We start from the raw sequence: 14809 nt of genomic DNA on the forward strand, positions 1-14809 counted from the left end.
TCCAGTCCCTTCACACCGAGGAGGAAAGTGCTGAGGAGCAGGATGGGTGGAGCTTTAACGGCTCGGCAATGTCTACGCCAAAGACTGGTAGTCCTCCTAAGATTGTACAAGAAGCAGCACCACAACGCTGACCAGTTTGGGGATTTAGGAGCAATTTAAAGAGGAGATTCAGTACAAATATTTTCACAGTGTCAGCTACAGCTCCGTGTGAGGCGAAGCAGCCACAATGGATGCTCTACCAACACGATCGGATAAATTCGATCAAAATACCACATGTCAGCATGTGACACTGAAACCGGAGACGGTCAAATGACATTTATTTAAGTGGCACATCTTCAACCGTGGATAGATGTGGGAAGGAAAAGGTCAATAAAAACAAGTCAGGGACTGCACTATCAAGCTGTAAAGGATGCCACTGTCATCTGTCCTCATTTGTCTTTCTCCTTCCCTTCCTTTCCTTCCTGTTCCTCCTCTCACCTTTCAGCTTCCAGTCACTGAAAACGTGCTTAAAGTTTTACGAACACGGCAGGGTTGCATAGTATTAGAGACAGGCAGAGATTGGCTGGTGACATGTTTTGAACGGTTTTTAGCTTGATCAGCTCGCACTGTTAAATGGCCTTCTGTAAATTAACAAAATCAGGGAAGACACAAAGTTTCCTATATTCAGTATCAGTGGGGTGTTTAAAAAATAAGTCAGAGGAAGCGTAAAATGTCTTAGAAACAATTAAAAAATAATCTATTTTCTAAAGCAGCATGACTACTTTGATTCAGGGTGGTACTTCAGAAGGAAGGCTAAAAATATTATGTCAAAGTTACTCTGTTTTGTCATTTTAAGCTTCCCACTTATGCATGTCCTGGAATTGCTGGATTTAGAAATGCTGGCACCTTCAGGAATTCTTCAGGGGTGGGTAAACATTTTGCCACATGGGCCAAAATCATCAAGTCAAAAGTGCTTGAGGGCTACAAAGTTATAACCTTGCCTACAAGCTGAATTTTCTCGATATTTATGCTTTCACAAACACACGAGAATCCATGTTGTCCTGCTCCTGCCTCAACAGTTCAAGAACCGACCTAACTCGAGTTGGCCAATCACGCTTCAGTATTATGGTTTAAGGCGGGACATACAGCTCTGACGAAAGCAAGACATCTAAATAAGCATGCAAACACAGGTCATAATCCAAATAAGCACGCCTTGACCAGTGTTACTTGCTGTGGTTTCTCATGGTGCCTGCTGCTTACAATATTTTCATTTGATACCGTGATTGGCCAAAACCAGATTTTAGTAGGGAGGCACAAGGTGTCATTTAGCCCAATCAGCTCAGAAGGTTTGGCTTAATGTCCCTGTCTTCTCTGAACGGATTTGATGGAAGCAGGCCCAGATTGATAATTTGCAGAACATAGATGGCTACACATTATCAATCTGTCTTGCCAGATTAACAAAATGTTTTTTTATTATCAAATTTTCAAACAAGCAACATTTTAGTGAATCCATCCATCCATCCATTTTCCAAACCGCTTAATCCCTCATGGGGTCGCGGGGGGTGCTGGTGCCTATCTCTAGCGTTCACTGGGCGAGAGGCGGGGTACACCCTGGACAGGTCACCAGTCTGTCGCAGGGCAACACAGAGAGACAAACAGGACAAACAACCATTCACACCTAAGGACAATTTGAAGAAGCCAATTAACCTAACAGTCATGTTTTTGGACTGTGGGAGGAAGCCGGAGTACCAGGAGAGAACCCACGCATGCACAGGGAGAACATGCAAACTCCATGCAGAAAGACCCAGGGCTCATTTTAGTGAATCAAATCTGTAAATGAATGTAGATCCGAAACATAAAAGGGTTTTGTAGGTCTGTATTATTAAAAGAAGAGCACAGAGTTTCTTGTCTATTCTCAGGGGCTAGAATAGTATGTGAGCTATATCTAGCCAAATTTAATAAATCGATTCAATGCAGATGCTGACGCACCCAGGTGATTAGGCATGGTTCTACTTACTAGGAAATTAAAAAGAAAGTCAAAAGTATGTCTATTAAAAGATGAATAATTTGTGTTGTTCTTAACATTTTTGACAATTTAAATTTAAAAGAGCTCCCCACCTGAATCAACTGGCTATGCAAGGGGGCCAAATATGCCCCTTACATGCTTTGCATTATAGGCCCCATACAAAATCCATCCTGGGGCTATAAATGGCCCCCAGACCACACTTTGGACACTCCTGGTCTCGAGTCTATATTGAAATACAAAGAGTGACGCTAACTGCACAAACCGCTGGAACAAGATGCTAAAGATACTGTGAAACTGTCAACCCCACGATCGTTTTAATTGTTGCATTAAAACAATTATTATAATCCTACCAGTAGGTCAAATCTTCACAGGAGTGAAGATCTGAAATCGGCCGTAAAACTCTAATCAGTACATCCCTACCTGAAATCCTACGGTGACGTATATGAGGAGGATAATTGCAGATGTGGCACACCCTGCCATCACGCTGTATTAGAAGTATTACATCTGTGGTATTGTACCAGAAAATCTCATATTGAACTCTCTTTCACGTGTGGTAAGATTCTGCTAAAGGTCACGTTGCCTAGTCTGTAAAAAAAAAAAAAAAAAAAAAAGCAAGACCTTCCCTACAAGTTTAAATAAACCCTGCAGGATAAAGCTGGCTCTCCTGGGGGAACCAAAAGCTGATGGCTTTGAAACAGGAGGAAGGGTATTTTCAGCGGGGCTGCCCAGCATGAGAGATCCTGCATGTCTCACAGCTGAGCTTGTTTTATTGAAAGGTTGTTTGAAAGGCCCTGAACCCAAGACATCGGTGGTCATGTTTGTTTGGCTTAAAGAGAAGCTTTCACCAAGAAGAGCAGTGCGAGTAGTCAGGAGTAAATGAAGAGAAAATGAGACGGGTTAGTGCTCATGGTAACTCGGAAATGTACGCTGTTAAAATTAATAAAATGGCCTCAATACAGCTTCAATTACAACCTGCTACAAATGTGAAGAGCGCAAGCCGAGCGCGATCAGCGCCGTGCAAATAAGTGCCAAAACCAGTGCTGTTATCAGGTAATGGAGTGAGTGGAAGAGAGAGGGCCTTTTGTGAACTTGACACTCCCATTAAACCCATACTGGAAAGTGCAGTATTTGATCAGGAGATGGGAATTGAGCAAAAATGAACTGAAACCAGATCCCACATGACTTATTTTCCTGTTGGCTCTCAGCTTTGGGTGTCACTCAGACTTAATAAAGCTTTCAGATTTTCATTTTATCACAGAAAATAGACTGGGCAAAAATAAAATCACTCGGTTTTGCCCTAATGGAGCAAAGTAATGGCGGGGTGAAACTGACACAACACATTTTGTCCATAGTAATACCATCAAAATGAAAGCATATTCACTTCTGGACTTTTCCAGGAATCAATTCAAACTGAATATTGGCCTTTTCCACTGACTTTATTTCATAATGGTTCCAACAAATACTGCACTCTGGCAATAGGCTGTCACCTCGGGTGATACCAACACAGCTATTTCACCCTATAGAGTTACAGTCTTCTCTAACCCACACTGAACCTCCTCCACCAACCAATAACTCTTATTTTATTTCCGCACTTTATACATTAGGGGTACATTACACCCATTCCATCAGATAGGATAAGTCCACTTTTACACCCAGGTGTTACATTCCAAGGTTAGGTCATTCGGATGGCTGTGACCTTTGATGGCTCCATCTTCAATGAAAATTATCCGGCGATCTCAGCACTGACACGCACACAGATGTCCTTGTACTGAACACTCACACTATGGGGATAAGAGCAAGTCACTAGGGGGATATTATGGAAATATTCATTTGGGAATTATGTATTATAATTAGAGTGTGTGGCCACATTTTACCGTCCTAAGCGTGGTGGAGCTTTGCAAAGACGAGAAGCTGAGGTACAATATGTTTTCTGCGTCTATCTGTGATTTTTCAAGATTATCATTCTAGTCTTCTTTCGAGAATACTTAGCTTTAAAGAAGTAATTAAAAAACAAATAAAGTAGAAATAAAGCTCCAACTCTGAGTCCCATGTGCTCCTGTATCTGATTAACAATTCTGAGGAGGACAGATGTTAAATTGTGTATGCCCATCAGCGTTACGACTTTCTGAAGATTTATCAGGCATGTAAATCATGAATAAAATATATCCTTGTTGTGGGAAAATTCTACATCTGTTTGGGGTATCATTTACTTCCAAATGCAAGACAAAAATACTGAGATCTGAGCTACAGAGCCTTTGCCCCCCAAAGTAATTGCCCCTAAACCAATCGGTGCCATCCTTGGTGGTAAAAAAAAAAAAAAAAAACTGCTATCAAGCATCCATTTCAAAAGCCAAAGCGAAGTATGATTACTTTGAAAGCTGCATAAAAAAAATAAAAAAATACATATGTAGAACATGTCTAACCATAGGAAGTAGATTAATAAAATCTCAAAAAGAGGCATGTCATACCCTGATCGAAGGAAGTTGAAAAATAAATCAGAAACAAATTCATTGAAATTTATGAGTCTGGAAAGAGTTACAGAACCATTCCTAAGGCTTTGGGACTCCTTTGAACCACAGCGAGGTCTATTATCTACATATGGAGGAAACGTGAAACAATGATGGACCTTCCCAGGAGTGGCCAGCTTACCAAAATCCCTCCAAGACACCCTCATCTAGAGGATCACAAAACAACATCTAAAAAAAACTGCATGCTGCACTCAGTTAAGGTAAGTGTTCATCCACATAAAGAAGGTCAGTCTCACATTTTCAAAAAATGTCTTAAGATATCCCTACGACTGTCATGTAAATATTCTGATAGATCCTTATTTGAATATTTAAATAATGGAACTGTTTGCCAAGAGTGAATTTGAAGTAAAACTCAGGATTTCAGGCACTGATGGATGCAGACAAGGTCAAACAGGCTGCTTTGGTTCTTAAGCACCTGGACAACAGTTCAATAATCCAAAGCCCCACCTGCAAGTTCTCTTCTGAATGCCTGAAAGAAAAAATTAAGATTTTGAAGAGGCCTAGTCAAAATCCGGAGTTCAAACTAATTGAGATTATTTACATTTACTCAGGATGTCTTTGTCTGACATTAAAAGGAGTTTGAAAAAAAAAAAAAGCTCAAGCTTGCTTCTATTTTATCCCAATGTGTGAATAAATAAATGGGAATAAACAGCCCAGTGAGTGTGACGGTGTCAGAGGGATCATGAACAGGGCGGCAGCGGCGGTGCTGGAGGTTGTGCCAGGAGCCACCAGGACTGTAAGCGTCTCCAATCGCCCCTGGCCACCATCACGTTGCCATGCTCCGGAACAGACAGCCCTGCTCGCACAACAGATGGAACTAATGATGCGAAACAAAAGAGATCATTTCGCCGTGGTCCTCCAGGAAGCCACAAAGCAAGGCTTGGAAGTTTGAATGATGGGATCAGGGGACTTGCATGAGGTTGTATTTGGAGAGCCTTTTTTTTTTTTTTTTCAGGAGGTGCTCTGATGAAAAGAAAAGGGCCTTTGATGTTAGTCAAAAAGGATCCAGTTTAAAGGGTGAGAATGAAAAATATTAGAAAATAAAAGCCAACCTGCGCTATATCTGTTGAAAAAAGGTTAATGGGGTGTTTTGTCCTAACGCATTTCGTCGTTTAATCAGTAACACTTACAGCTAAATCTACTCAACAAATAAATAAAACAATAGTGTTTTTATTTAAGAAACAAATGCTACAATTACTTTGTTAATTTGAATTATCCCGATCAGATCTCAGATATCTTGGGGTGCCCATTGATAGCCTTTATAAATGATTAGACCTAAGATCATTCACCGTGAAAACAAAGCACCTGATGCCTTTTGTTGACCGCTCATTAAAATGGCCTGATGACCCCACAGTGCTTCACACTACCATTCACACGCTGCCGGTGGTGAGCTACATTGTAGCCACACCGCTGGTAGGCAAAGCCGATCAAGTGTCTTGCTCACTGAGGCGGTGGTAGTGGGGGTTTGAACCGGCAATCCACCGGCTCCAAGAAGAACTCCTAGCTCCTGCGCCTCTGTTGCTAACAGGTGGGCCAGCTGCATCTAAAACAAAACGGGAAAGTCCGCATTTTGCCCAGCGACTTTTAAGCAATCAGCCTGTTTTCCTCTGTGGGTTTTGCACAACTGTGTTAAAGTGTATGCACATTATTTTGTTGCTCAAATCTGGATTGCCCATTAATAGTCTTGGCCTGTTTCCGTCTTTGCCACCAACAGACAGAGAGGTTCCCTGTCTCTTGGTCTCATGAGAGTAGCTTTGCTAGCCAGATTGGGCGAGTTTCCGCCCAATGAGCTTCTTTTAAACATGTTTGGCTGAAAAAATGGCATTGGCGGGTTGTTAAAATTTGGGCTGCTTTTCATAACTTATGCCGTTTTTTAGGAAGTGTTCATAGGAAAATAGTTGTTGTGTGGCAGGAAAGTAAAAAACATCTACAGTGTAATAAAATTACGTTCCCTTGCACTCATTTTTTTAGCTAAATTTTTAATAGTAATTGGTTAAACTGGTTTCTCTATGAAATGGTATTGGTCATTTGAAAACACCCCAATAACACTTCAACTGATCAACTTGTTTCATGGTTGCTACTGCAGCTCCTGCTGCTGCTGCTGCCGCTGCTGCGTGTGAAAGAGAAATGTTAGATTGATCTATAGTCTGTGAGACAGAGAAAGAGAGAGAGAGAGAAAAAAATTCTATTAAGTTAGATTTACAACTCATGTTGGGAGACTATTGATAACTTTTTTGATTTACTATGATAACATGATTGGAAAAGTGATCTTTGTGCAAGTTATTTGGTTGCCCGATAGCACATTTTCTGGAGATACTGTATGTGCAAAATTTTTTCTTTGCTTTAGTACTGTTGTTTACTAATAGCATTTTTAATTTTTAATTAATTCTACCCTTTTACCGCGAGTTCAAGGGAGGGTATGATTTGGGCAGTTTTTTTTTTTTTTTAGAGTTGGGCTGGTTTTATGTTGGTTTTAGGCTGGTAACTGTCAGTCAGATCTGGCAACACTGCTGCCAGCTACATTCATGCATACAAAGACGGTTTAAGAGCGGGAGGAGTGTTTAGTGCTGATAAATTACTCATGATGAAGTTACATGGCATTAAAAGCGAATCGCTCAGTTTCTGAAGCATAACAACTTTTTTGGTGCGTTACAACTCGAACCACACTGAATTATGTTACAAGGCGAGTTATCAACGACATAGCAAAACAGAGAGCCAACATGCTAACTTTAGCCTAGCACCAAAGCATATTGCAGGACTTGAGTTTATTAAAGACCGTGGCTGGTTTTGGTTTAAGCTCTGCGCTGTCAGAACGTTACAGTAGCTTTCTTGATCGACTTGACCTACGTTGGAGCAGCAGATTACGGTCGTCCAGCAAAAACTCCAAACAAAAACAAATCAAATTTGAGCTGATGACATTTGCATACCCTGAGGGACAGGATTAGATTTAGAGGTCATCTTCCTATGAGCCGGTCCTCAGCATACGCCAATGTAATGTTTCCCTGACAAGTACTTCCAATATGAGCCTGGTCTGTTTTCCAAGTAAGAGAATTTAGAGAGATAGTTCTGCTTTTTTTAAATGCGATGTCTCAAATAAGAGTTCAAACACCTTGGGATGGGATTTAACCAGGATGGAGAGGAGCCCGATGCATTCCCATCCACGTACGGAGGGGATCACTGGGAAAAAAGTTCAGCCCCAACACTGACACAAACAGCGGAGCAAGGCCTGTATTAGAGTCAGGTTAGCAAAGATAACACTATCAGCCTGATCCCCACGGGTACAGAATGCCGGGCCTTACTGGCAAATAAAGCTACAGTGTCTTGACTCCTTGGCACATTAGCTCTGATTACAATGACCTTCATTATATCAGCTACCCTTATTACAACACGTGGAAGACGTCTCTCCCCTGAGCAAAGCACACTGGGAGGAGGTGGTGGTGGTGGAGGGGTAGTACTGGAAAGTGGTAAGATGGTCTCAAAGTATGTCTCTACCAGCTTTGTCCATCTACAGACAAAAATAAAGCAGACTCGTTGTAAAGTAGGTCAGCCTCAGTCAGATGGGATGGGTGTGTAAATATACATTTTCAAGTCTTGCCACAGAAGCTAACATATATGTTTTGGAGAGCAGAGAAAATCCTCCACGGCCATAAAAACAACATGCAACCTCCACAAAGAAACTATAATTTTTGAACCCAGGACTTTGTTGACAACAAGGCAACAGTGCAAAGCAACAAAGGCCTTCTAATATCTCCAAATAAAAACTTAAAGCTATGGGAGACGCTCTACAGCAAAAATATTTTCTTTCATTATATCGGCATCTCTACATTTACTATAGACTCCTAAAGTAGCACAAATCTGGAAAGACAAACTATTTATTACAGTTTTTAATAAATCAGGTTTTTTAAATAATACTTTCGACTCTCGAGCATTTGCTCCCCCACGTCCAACATGTGAAGCCAAGCCCTGTTTAATATGTAACAACGTTGTTAACCTCAATTTCCTGCCTCGTCTGCCCCCTCCACAGGCCGCATTGTTAGCTTGAGCAGGCTCTTGGCAAACAGCGATGCTGCGGTGGAGACTCTCAATTCAGCCTGACCACCCTGCAGACGAGGGGCTTCTCTCCCACAGCCCTGCTCATCCCTTCTCCGGGCCCCTGCTGTGCCTCCCCACCCCTCCCCTTTTTGCTGGCAGGTGACTCAGGATAACAGATGTTGGCCTGAGAGAGAGACGCTTCATTGCATTCACTTAGCGCTGCCAACACACCCAATGTGAGCTTAGCCGACCTGCAGGGGTCCAGAGGACCATCCCATCAGCCGCCAGGAGGGAGATACGGAATACAGATATCATCTTTTTTTGGATTACAGGAAAATGAAGAGATTTTTTTGTTTTTTTTTAAATCACAAAATGCTCCTCAATAAGCGAGCTGAAAACGTAAACATCTGAGGGATTCAGGATTTCGAGGTGTGTGAGACATTGAGCCACTTAATCACATATTTGTCAAAGTGTGATTTCTGCAGAGGATCAGAGGACAGAGAAGCGATCTAACCAAGAGTGTATTTAACAGAATCAGAGTTTAAGCCATGTTGATCCCCTATGACAGCATGTTTTAAAAAAAAAATGGCAAATAAAATTGTAACTTAATTATAGATTTATAATGAGCCACTGCACCACTGCCAAAAACAAGTCCCATACCAAGCCAAACAGGCACCTGCTGAATGCTCCCTGCTCATGGGTTTTCATAGCTTAATTAATCTATGCCTTGGGGTATCATGACTTGTACGTGCTGCTTGTGTGCATGTTTGAGACAATTAAGTTGCTCCAAGAAACAGAGGTGCAACTTCAACATGGAGCAGAGACACCAACGCACCGCACATGGCATAACACATTTTGTGTTCTGTGAAAGTCGCATCAATTACCCAATAATTTGTTCACCGCTGAAGAAAAACAAGGGAATAAATGGCAAATGTGTGAAATGCTCTTTTTACATAACTGAAACGCTGATCAGACAGAAAGGGGAATGCAGTTTCAATTTAAAATGTGTTTTCTAACCTTAATTTCCACTTTACTGCATCTGTTAGTTTATAGTCAATATGAGTGAAATGCCAAAGAAATTTAGGGTTCAGACTCACCTTCCTGTTGTAAAATCTGCACCGATGCTGAATCCGCTGCACAATCCGTCTGATGCTCACTCTACTGCCAGATGATTTCTGTAGATAAACATAAAGCAGCTGTTTACTGTCGCTTTAATATGACAGATTTAAAGAATTTCACGAGATATTTCCAAAGATCGGCTGCGCTGTAAAGGGTAACCACCTTCAAAGCAGACAGAAATGAAGATTCAAACTAAGCCCAGAGAACAGTACCATCAGAATAATAAAGAGAAAGTTATTTATGCTAAACATGAACAAAAAAAATAAATTTTTGTTTTTCTGTTTGAAAGTAAAAAATTATCCCATACTTTTTAATGGTACTAAAAACTCACTGATGCAAACATTTGTTTGACAACAGAGATCGAGACTCTTTTGACCATCATACAGTGCGAGTTGGCAAGAGAAATTTCTTCAAGTTGGCTTCTGTAAATTACTATCTGCAGTCAGTATCCTACCTAAAGCAGACAGCAGTCAGGATCTTCTCAGTTTGGAGAAGCAGTAAGAATTTCTAATGCATTTCCGTTCAGTTTAGTTTAATTATACGGTACCAATTCATAACACATGTCATCTCAAGGCACTTGAGGCAGTCTAGTTCTAACTAGAGAGTAAATCTAGCAATAACAGATAGTTGGACCAGTTCCAAAGTGTAGGACCATGTTAAAATCCAGTCTTCAATCTCCAACCTCATTTTTTTTTATATAAGTGAATGCAAATGCAATCTTATAAAGCAATGGTTGTCCACAGGTTTTTTGCCACAGGGGCCTAAATCATCGAGTTAAAAGTTCTTGTCACCTAAAAAAGGTATATTTATTTTATCAAAAATTAAAACTTTAATCAAATGAACAAAATAATCAGTTTTTTGACCACAAAGGAGATCTGTAAGTCCTGATAGATCAAAAACATAAAAAGATTGCTAAATGTTTGACATATTAAAACAAAGCTGTGAAATGTCCACTTTTTTTTAAAACATTTACACTTTGTTGGTCTACAAGAAAATGCTTGTCTATTCATAACAAAATGACAGGATGTAAGTGAAATTTTCTTCGCAAATCATAGGTGCAATTAACAAAGTGTAATTAATATGGATGCTCAAGTCTGTTTTTGAGTAAATGAAATGGGAAAATTTGGGTAATAAAAGCAATACTTTATGTTGCACCAACATTTAAGAAGATTGTAATTTGTCAATAAAGATTTCACTCTAAAAACATTTTCTACATGTTCATCAGCATTATCTCTGCTATAAGGCCAAATTTAAAAAAAAAAAAATTTGAATTGCAATCAAAGGTAGCACGAGTCTCCAAGTTTTATAAAAGGTGTGTACAAGTTGCAGCTCGCAGGCCATTTGCAAGCTGCAACCTGGACACCCGTTTAAAAAACTTTATTGTTGCATGCCTTTGCATTGAAGGTTATTAAAAAAGTAGTGTATGTTTTTTTACACTAAAGAGTAAGCATGGAACAGGACGAGATTCTCAGGTTGTGACTTGATGAAAAACACCCCAGTTTTATTGTTTATACACAAACCAATTGGATTTGCTTTCAAAAAAAAAAAAAAAGAAAGCAGCAACACTTTCAACTTCTGCATTAATAGTTTATTGCTTATTATAGGTATATTGATGTCATCTGTAACATTTATTTGCTGATATTTAGAATTTTATAGTTTTTAGCTATAAAAAACAACAGCTACCTATTGAAGTAATGGTAATTAATAGTAATCAGGTAATGCACTTGGGTCGAGCTTGCAGTCTTGATGAAAGTGAGCTGGAGAGCTTCTTTTGTTTCCACACCATGACTGTTCTCGGCTACTGAGAAAGAAAATATGACCAAGCAGCAGAAACTGCCTCTGTCGTGACTAAGAAATGAATGTCGAAGCCTTCTTTTAGAAAGATGGTTGGCAGGGCACCGCAGCAGGTGCGCACACCTTGAGTATCCGGCCTAATAAACACCGGGTTGGTCAGAGGTCTGTTAGGTGAAACAACTCATGGCAGCAATTGGACTGCTAGCTTGACTGAAACAATTCTGAGCTCTGTCTACTGGGGCTAATATATTGCCAGCTGACTTCAGAGAACCCCATTCAAAAAAAATCTAAACTATCCCTTTAAGATCAGAGCAGAAAGGTTGAGCCTCTTTTAGCTATGGCCTTTCAAATGCAGTTTAGACACTTTATGACCATCATAACCACGACTACATCTCCTACACATGCCTTCGTTCATGTTGCAGGCCATTAACAGAAGTCAAGAACAAATAACAAAAAGAAACTAAACCTTTGCCCGTATAATAACGTTGGTACGCTGCTAGCATTTTTCTCATCTAAGACCCAAACAAGTATTTTGTTTGTTTGCTAAACAACCTAGATGAACAGTTTTGATTTATTGATGCGAGATCCAACTGAAATAATTGGTCACCAAAATAAATGAGGACAAAAGTATGAAAATCTATTGAACTGTAATTACCAGTTTGAATGAGCTTGATAGCAAAAGAGAAAAAAGGTATTAGATGCAATAATTATTACTATTGCTAATTACATTTCCAATTATGTCACTAATGAGAACAGCTTAATTATCTGCATACTGGATAAATAAGAGTTTTGCTTCCAACCGGTTGTGATGTGGTTACGATACGAAGGATAAGCCTTCTGACCAAAAACACACAAGAAAAAAGATTCAAACTACCACAGTTGCATAGTAGGATATGATGCCAGTGAATTATTTGGTAATCTGGATTAAAATTATAACCGTTCTTTTTTTCTTTGCCTCCTAACTGTGGCAAACTTCCTGCTATCCAACAGAAATATCCAAGGCCAGTAGAGCTAAGAGCATCTGAGAACTGCTTTTAATAAACAAACAATTATTTTTTAACACATAACCATCTCTCAGGAAAATTCTGTATCTTTAAGGCAAATTTTGTCCCCACTCAAATCTGAAATACATGATGACGAAAAATGTCATCTTCTAAACCTAAAAACTGAACAAACATTCAAAGGAAATGGGAAGACAGCGAGACAGTCTGGCCCAAATTCCAACTGGTGATCTTTTAGTTTTAAGGCTGTAGTGGTAACCTACACTTCACCATGAAGCCCAGCAGTTAGCTAGCATACATTTATGATAAGTTAGAGAGGGCAGTTATTGTTTAATTTAATGGCACTGAATAAAAAGTTGTATCATCACCTGCGGCTCCGGTTCTGTGGACTTCTACAGTGGCTCCTAATAACTTTGGCAAAAAATGATAAAGAACCAACTAATGTTTTTAAAAATAGACACAATAAAAATCCAGATTTTAGCAGTTTCCATATTTTTCATGACAAAATAAGATCAAATTTCCATGACAGAATGACACTAAAAGTACCAGTTGGGTTGGAAAATACATCTTTTTTTTGCTAACGTTTTATGTTTTTCTTTATTTGAAAACCTTAAAATAGAAAAAAATGGCAGTTTAAAAAATGTATACTTTGGTGGACTGAGTATGCATGCTAAAATTGCACTTTGTATAGTAAAGGTTGCAGAATCCTGGTCTAGATGTATCGCCAGTAAAACAAATAGCACAAAATAATATGACAAGATTTTAGGCAACATCATACAAATTCAACACCATTATTCTCTTTCTTCCCTTATATATTTTGTGCAGTATTTTGTGATGGTCTAATAAAGTCATATTAACAGGTTATTGCATTTTTTTATTTTTTATTGAAGGGGTGTGAATATTTTTCCAAGGCACTGTATTGCTGGAATGCATTTAAGAGTATCTAACTGCTGTCGAAATTTCTCACATTCCTTCAGGGGTGTATCACTGACTTTGAGCGAGCGGAAGTGTTGCACAGAATCGTGTCTGATGGCCAAGTTAAAGAACAATGGATTAGAGGCATATCTTCAATATGCCTGCTGTCTAATCCAACCATCTGAGCAAAACACGGGACCAGGTGAGGCAACCGTCTGAGACGCCTCTGGCACAAACAGGGATCTCCTCCTAGACGCCCACAGGACGGTTACTTCCAGCCTTGGAGGGACATCTTTACCTTCTTCAGATGTAGCAGACTTAGTAAACACAATACTAAGAGCAAAGCTTCATTTTTACATTGTTCGGAGCTACATTCAGATCATGGTGAGACAAATCAGTACCAAATGATGCTGTACCAGAGCCAGCAAAGCAAGAGCTTCAACAATGAAACAACAATTAATCCAGTATAAATGGTCTTATTTGTGGATAAAACAAATCTGAAATACATATACACACATATATATATATATATATATATATATATATATATATATATAGATAGATATATATATATATATATATATATATATACACACACATACATATACATATATATATATATATATATATATATATATATATATATATATATATATATATATATATATATATATATATATATATATATTTATTTATACATATATATATATATATACATACACACACATATACTTGTGCATGTGTATATATATATATATATATATATATATATTTGCATGTTTTCTACCTGTCTCCCTTTGAGTTACCTCTACATTGAGAACTTGAACATCTGGTTCAATAGTTTGTGTTCTTTACAGGTATTAAAGAGAGCAATAACGTGATAGTTGTGTACGTGTCACTGCCAAGGAATGTTGCCAACTTTAGATTCAAAGTCTCTCACCTCACTTAACGCAAGAGGAGGGGCAAAAACAAACAAAACCAAAGAAAAACATTCATTGTGCTGCAGCTCCCCCCCCCCCCCCCCTCCCCCCCTCTCTCTAATGTCTGCGGCATTATGTAAAAACAGGTTTTGATACGTTACGGCATGACTGTTTTTCAGTACATTTTTCACACGTGAACTCATAATTTGAGGAAAAAAAAAATAAGCACACACCCATTGAACAGGTATTGTTGTAAAAAGAAACAGCAGCGAAAAAAGGCGGGTATGTCACACGTATGCATCGGTTTCTGCAAATGGGTATTTTCCACTATAAAATTGTTCTGATAAAAAGAATCAATATGTTATTTGTATTTTTTTTGGGGTGGGGACGGGGCAGAAAGGCACACTTATTATTTCTAAAAGAAACTTTATCAACGTTGATTCTAAACATGAATTAAGTGGGTAAAAATATTTCTTCATGGCATAAACACATGCA

The 14809-nt window shown here is 39.1% G+C and overlaps 1 long non-coding RNA gene across 2 annotated transcripts in view; it reads left to right on the top strand.

Annotated features, from left to right (window-relative positions):
- LOC110369199 overlaps positions 1-13667 on the top strand; it is a 59226-nt gene extending 45559 nt beyond the window's left edge. Inside the window, exons 3-5 of one of the 2 annotated variants that reach the window (XR_004930957.1) lie at positions 4585-4733; positions 8558-8994; positions 13457-13667. This is a non-coding gene — a long non-coding RNA (uncharacterized LOC110369199). Of the gene's footprint in view, positions 1-4584; positions 4734-8557; positions 9656-13456 lie in introns of those variants that run through there. The other variant, XR_002428810.2, reaches the window with a different exon arrangement.
- The last annotated feature ends 1142 nt before the right edge of the window (positions 13668-14809 follow it).

This window comes from Fundulus heteroclitus, chromosome 1, assembly GCF_011125445.2.
Source record: "Fundulus heteroclitus isolate FHET01 chromosome 1, MU-UCD_Fhet_4.1, whole genome shotgun sequence".
NCBI classification, from domain to species: Eukaryota; Metazoa; Chordata; class Actinopteri; order Cyprinodontiformes; family Fundulidae; genus Fundulus; species Fundulus heteroclitus.